Source organism: Protopterus annectens, chromosome 6.part0 (genome assembly GCF_019279795.1).
Source record: "Protopterus annectens isolate FY-2018-M chromosome 6.part0, PAN1.0, whole genome shotgun sequence".
NCBI lineage: Eukaryota > Metazoa > Chordata > Ceratodontiformes > Protopteridae > Protopterus > Protopterus annectens.
This window is the reverse complement of record NC_056737.1, coordinates 659376971-659384470: the sequence shown is the minus strand read 5'-3', so window position 1 is coordinate 659384470 and position 7500 is coordinate 659376971.

Here is a 7500-nt window from a genome sequence, read left to right as displayed (position 1 = left end):
TATATATACATTTTTTTTTTTTAAACCAAAAACGTCATTGCCGAGAATCATCTCGGTGGCTCCTCAGAGCCATTAAGCATTATCGTCACTCTGTCTCCATTACCATAGCAACCTTGGAGCATCTATTTCTGTTAGTGTGTCTGTGTACTGCATACCAGAGGCTTGCAATGCACCTGATGCAAAGCTTGACTTCACTGCAACTTCAAGCCTAAATTCCCTCCCTTTTAGTGGGGCAGCACCCAGGAAAAGAACAGAGAGCAAACAGATAAAAAAAAAAAAACTCCCAACAAGCTGCCACAACAAGAGACAACATACTCCTCCAGCACTCCCACCTCTCATTCAGCATATGTACAAACAAACCCATTCTCTGCCAAAATATCCTAAATCACAGTTCTATCCACCCCCTTCCCCTGGATCCAGGATAAAACACCAAATGTCTCTTCCAAATACACGAGCATCTGTAAACCTTGATCACAAGCTGCAACCCACAGCTTCTCAGAGATGAAAATGGCAACATATAACAGCTGCCAGACACAGCTGCATCCACATACACAAATGTCAGGCTTAATCAAACAGCACTCAAAGCTATGATACCTGCCATAATTGTATTTAGACAGAATAATAATGACATTTGTACTAGCTGCCAGATACAGCTGCATCTATGCACACTATATCAGAACTGGTCAAACAGCACTCAAGGCTATGATACCTGCCATAACTGATATTAACTATGTTTAGACAGAATAATAATGACATTTGTACTAGCTGCCAGACACAGCTGCATCCATGACACCATATCAGGATTGGTCAAACAGCACTCGTAGTTGTGATATCTGCCATAATTTATATTAACTATATTTAGACAGAATAATGATGACATTTGCACTAAGAGCTTGTTACTATTATTTAACCAGGATATACATGACATTTCTAAATCATACTTTAACTGAAGAAAGCATTAGTCTCCATGACAGCATTTTTTTTCAAAACACTCTACTGTTAACTGCTATTATATACAATGTTAATTTATTACATTTGAGTCTGAACTCTGATGAATGGTACCTCGTTGAATTAGTTAATTAATTACTGAAATTATTATAAGTGAAATCAATGAAAAATGAACAAGATAAGTATTCACTGAGTTCAAGTACGGGAATAGAAACTTCTCTGTTTGCATTGTATGTTGCTTTGTTCAGCTTATATATAATGTAAATAGTAACCCATCTTGACCTACTTTTGTTTGTGAAGAATTATTGGACTCTTTGAACATTCTGAATAAATCATTACTGTTTCTCAGTTGTTTAAGAATCCGTCCTTTTTTTAAATAAAAACAGATGACAAGTGATGTACCATATCAATTGATACTTTGAGATATGTAGTTGTAAGAGTTATTTTTTTGGGACAGCTATCTTGGAATCAGTTTTTTGTTTCTTCTTTCTAACATCAGTCCAAGGATTTATTTTATTCTTTTAAGAGTAGGGGCCATCCATTCCATTTCATCTGGGACAGACACTATGTTGTTGTTTTTGATGAATATAGTAGCTTCTTCTAAATCACTAAAGGTTCTCATCTCATTGGCAAAAAAATATTTTATTTTGGATGGAAAGGCCAGCTGTGCTTTAATGTTGTTTTATTTCAACAGTTTTATTATTGCCCAAACGTTTTTCCTTTGTTCTAGTATTGTAGAAGAATAATCATTGTCAAACCTTATCAGGCTTTGATTGTATTTTAAGGGTAATTTTCTCCAAGCAGATTTTAATATTAGTTCCCTGTCCAGAAATGAAAGAATTTTTTTAGCTATGGATCTAGGTGGAGTATTTGTTGAGTTACAAGCACTTTTCCTCAGTGCTCTATGTGCCCTTTCAATTCCAAATGAAAAGTCTAAAAAATCAGGAATCCAGGTTGTTAAGAATGAAATAATGTCTTCTCCTTCGGTGTTTTCAGGCAGACCAAAGATCCTTATGTTGTTTCTCCTTTCCCTGTTTTCCAAATCATCTGTTTTGTTAAGCAGTCATGTTTAAGCAGAAATTCTTTTTGGAATTCTTCCTCTTTGAGTCTCCCTTCAATGTCATTTAGAGAAGTCTCTATATTTGTTATTTTTGTATGTTATTGCTGTAATAGTTCCTTAAGAGTATTAGCCTGTTTTTGAGAATTTAATTTGAGGTTTTCAAAGTCATTTTTAAAGCCATCCATCTTCAAAGATAGCTCCTGTAAGGTAGATGTCATCAATTGCAGTTCTTTTTTTCAAAGCAGCATCTGGATGAGAATAATCTGAGTTGTTCATATTCAGTGATTCAATACATCTCCAAGTTACGTAACAAGATCATTTTTGTATATCTCCAGCAAAATTGATATTTTTGCAGTTTAGTAGTTTATCTATAGATTTCTGACATTTTAAACTTGAAAATAATAACATTTACCTATATTATTATACTAGTTTATGAAGCTCTCAAATTTCACTGCTCTCAGTTGGCCATCTAGACTCTGCACCCCCCCCCCCGGGTCTAGCAATTTTTATTCACCTATATGACCAGTTTTGGCTGCTACTTCTGTAAATACTTGCTTATACCATGCAAATGAGTGGTACCACATGTACGCTTGCTGGTTTGTATAGCTTCAGGCCACAGATGCAACCACAGAAGTTGGATCCAATCAAAAGACCGATCGTAGATCTCCTCAAGGAAAGTATGCCAGAATTTGCTGCTCAATTTGCATCTGGGCTAGTAGTCAAACTCTGCTCATATGGAAAAACATACAAGGTATTATGTTTGGACATTAGAGGTAGCTCTACATTACATCCCTTTCAGTGTCTTTGTGCTTTAATGTTTGAAAAGTTTTTTTTTTTTTATTAAAATATTACACTCAGCACTTGTGTCCAACTAAAAAGCAACACTTTGTTTATTGCTACTGAAATTCTCCTGTCACAAAGACTGATTTTTGTTGTTCTGCTGCTTCTTTACTATCTGATTTCACTGTGCTGACACTTTCCATTTTGGTATGACCATGAAACAGCTTATTTCATGTTTTACAAATTCCTTTGAGTGCCCTTTTTTATTTTTTTGCTCATCTTTAAGCAGTTATTTTTTCTACTACAACTTCTATATAAACTAATTAATGCTAGGCACTTCATAGTAATATCTGAAGCTTGATGGGTAAAAAGTCACACAATGGTTCAATCTGTGTGACCTTTTTACCCTTTCGTTTAGATGGTAAGTTGGGATGTTTTGCAGGCAACTTAATGTTTATGGATGTCAGGCTTGCTTTGAAGCTTAGTGTTTCTATAGTATAGTCAAATAGTCATCTTGTGCTGTGCTAACAGAGGCACTAAAAAGACCAAAGCATACATCTCCACAGGTATGCGCTTTAAGATATTACACAGTAAAATTTCCAGTTTGGCTGTGTTTCTCTTGCCAAGTAAATATGGATGGATAGATAGATAGCTGGACAGTTAGATAGAGAAATGATGTTACAAATTAGAATTGCAAATGCTTTTCTGATCTGTAAAGAAGAGTGAACACTGTTCTCTATGGAGTTTTTGCAAGCAGTCTTTTCTGTAAGATTGAGGTGCAGAGAGGTAAGGGTATCCCAGAGTTGGTATACACAATTAGATTGAGGTGTGGGGCATGCAGGGAGTTTTCATTTTTTTTTCCCATTTGTTCATTTTTAAATTTAAGCTAAAATGATCATTATTTCTGTGTTCAGTATAATGATGTATTTATATAGGTTCAGCTTGAAACCATTAACACTCTTATGAATGAACAGTTTTCTGTATTGTAAAAAAAAAAAAAAAAGATTACGTGTATGAGCAAATGTTTTCTCTTGAATTTTTGCTTGTGGCTTTTTGCATGGAATTGCACTGCAGCAAGATATAGGAATTTGCCCTAATCTCTCTGTTGAGTGATCTTGGGGTTAGTATATGTAATTTGCAAGGGTTAAAAAAATTAAGATTAGTTTTTCATATTGTTGGTCACTTAAGATTCGTTCTAAAGTGATTACTGTGTGAATACTTGCTCTTGTCAATGTTCAGTATTTCATTAGAGAGATATTTATGTATATATGTATATATGTGTATATTTGGGTCTATATTACTTCACTGAAAATTTATTTCTGCGAATACTTAATCATCGACCCCTTTTCACTGAACAGCTATTCATCGAATGTTCACATCAGAGAATGGTTTTCATAGGGAAGGGAATTATTTGTCCATCACAGCAATCATCATACCCACTACATTATTTTAAACCCACCAAGGTGGGGGGGGCAATGCCACCCACACACCCCATACTTATATACATATATATATATATATATATATATATATATATATATATATATATATATATATATACCAGCTCCAAGACTGCACTACAGTGGGGAAAGGGCACATTTCTAATGATGACCAACTAACTCCCTTCCCTATGAAAACTGTTGCTAATGTGAACATTTGATAAACAGATAGTTGATGTAAAGGAGTTGATGATTAGATATTGGCAGAAATAAAACTTTGATGAAATAATATAGACCCGAAATGGGTATAGATATGCATGTATGTATTTTACTTCCTAACTTTTTTTTAACATAAGACTAGATTTAGTAAAGCATTACAGAGAGGTGGTTTCAATGCAGTATAAATAACAAAAGATTCAGCTGCTGTATATTTAAAAGCAATCAGGGAGTTTGGATAAGGTAATTTTATAGTTAAAAGTCATATATTCAGAAGTAGATAAATACAGAAGAAAAATGTGTTATTCAATTATTGAAAGATGGTGGTATTTTATGCCCATCAACATGCAAAATAATGGACAATATAGCTTTAGTGCTAATAAAATGGTCATTCCAAAAGTCTAGGTATCACTTCATATAAAGGGACACCATTAATTTACATACACAGGTTGGGAAATGAATGACCTTGCATTTAAACGTATCAAAGGAGACTGTAGAGGAAAGATAATTCCACTGGAATGTAGTATAAGACAAATATGAAGGATCTGTATAGTTTTTGTTAAGCTTTCAATTCTGAATTTGTAAGTTCAAATCAAAAATTCAGATGAATGAGGTTAGGTAACAAAAAATTTGTCCAGGGACATCTTCGAGGGGGGGGGGGTCAATAATATATTATTGGGAGTTAAAAGGGTAGGGGATGAATAGGTTAAATGGGATTGAAAGATGATTGGGAGGAAATGAGGTAAGGGTAGAAAGTGGCTTAAGGGTTTTATGCAAGTGTAACTGGGTAGGGAATCACATTTTGGAGTGAACTTGCTACCCACCCTCACTCCCCCTTTTTTGGTGAAATAGTGGATATTATGGTTCATTTATCAGTTTGGCTAGGGCAGAGAAGAGGGACAGGCTTGCCTATTCTGTTCCCCCACTAGTGCTGGATGTTCATTTCAATGGATTGGGAAAGGAAAGTGAGCAATTGGAGGCTGCTTGATAAATAAATAAGTGAGCAGAGATAAAGACACTGCTTATTGGTTGGATGTTTCATTCAAAAGTGATAAATGAAGTGAGTGATGGGATGCTGCTTCATAAGTAAAATAAGTGAGCGGAGGTAAGGACACTGCTTATCTGGTTGGATGTGTAATTCAATAAATGGTAAATGAAGTGAGTGGTGGGACGCTGCTTGATAAGTAAGTAAGTGAGTAGAGGTATGGATGCTGCTTGCTGGGTCAGGATGAGTGAGGATACGCTGTCCTGATTAATAATACATGGATGTTTATCCTGTAATTAAAATCAGCTATACTATGTTTCAGTTGTAATTAATAAATATGGGTTAACAAAGTTATGTTAATGGAAGTTGAATAAAGGTCTCCAAATTTAATTTGGTGTGATGTGTTTACTGAGGGGGACCAGGACAAACAGATGTAAGCTAACTATTCACTAAAGAATTCTAAAATCAGGACTGCCATTTGAGGACAAAGGTATACATTTTGCTGAAGAGAAATTAATGAAAGGCACACATACTTTGAAAATAAAATGCCATTACATGAAATAAGAAGTAAATTTAATGCAAGTAATATTCAAATGGTTGTTGTATGAAGATGATATCTTTGTCCAGTTCATTTTATTTTGCCTTTATTTCTATAGAGTTTGTTTTTCTTCTTGGTAACAACACCATTATGAAGTAAAATTCAGATGTTGTCAAGAAAACTAAACTGGAAAACTGCTTGTTATTTATGTTGCAAAGGTATATTATAGGTCATAAAACTATTAATTCCAAATTTAAATGTTGTGTCTATTTTTATCACTACTCAACATATTGCAATAGTTTCCAATATTCAATTAAATAATATTTGTTTTAACATCTGAACAGGGTAACTGGGAAGAATGATGCATATAACAAAAGAAGAGAGAAAATGACAGTAATTGTTTTAGTCATTTTGATGTATTTTTCAAATGACAGAGTGTGCAAAAGTTTACATGGCATCTGGAATCTTACCACTGAGTGCTGTTATCTACATAACTGAAATTTCCAAATGACATAGGTAGCACTTTATTGATCAACCATTACTTCATTTTACAGCAACCATTTATTTACTCAGTTTACTTGAAAAAAGTAATAGTAGATGCAGTCTGCTATAATTTGAAGTAAGCCATGTGGACTATATAATACATAAAAATAAAGTACTGTCAAAAGGTTCAGATTTTTATCACAGGAAGTCTCAAAACAACTGTTGTTTACATATAACAATAAATATACAGAATTGTTTTATTTGTTTATTGCAAGGCTCTCTCCTCCTTTCTTTCAGAAATCTATAAATTAGTTTGATCAAATACCAGTTTATTGAATAGTCTTTTAATATCTTGCTGCTGTCCCATATTTTAGGGTAGTTACGTCAAAATAAGTAAATATTAAACTGCTCCTTTGAGCATTTAAGCACAAATTTCTGTGCCTTCAGCTTTGATGACACTGGTGTTTTAAAATCATTGAAGTGATAGAACATGAGGAGTAATGACAGACATTGATCCATAGTTATGTGTAAAAAAATTCAAATATGCTAATATCTGTCTTTTGTCAGACACTATAGTGAATTTATTTAACTTATTCATTTCAAAAAGAGGTTTCTTTTTAAAAAAAGAAATAAAATCTAAAATAAAATTGCATCATGGCATTCCCCAGTTTAAATTCTGCCAACCAGCTGTGATAGTACTTGTCCGCAGGGCATGTGATCAATAAATAATAGATGGCAAATGATAAATATGCAATTTTTTTCTTCTGCTTGACACACCTTTCAGCTCTTCAGTTATTATTCATAAAAGCATGCTTCTCAGCTCCTTTGTTGAAGAGGCAGAAAACGGATTGCATTTCTAAAGGATGGCAGATGAAGGAGCTGTGTCAATATACTTACACACACACACACACACACACACACACACACACACACACACACACACACATCTCTCTCTCTAGCTACATAGATAATGTGCATTTGTGTGAGTGAGAGAGTGTGTGTGTGTGTGTGTGTGTGTGTGTGTGTGTGTGTGTGTGTGTGTGTGTGTGTG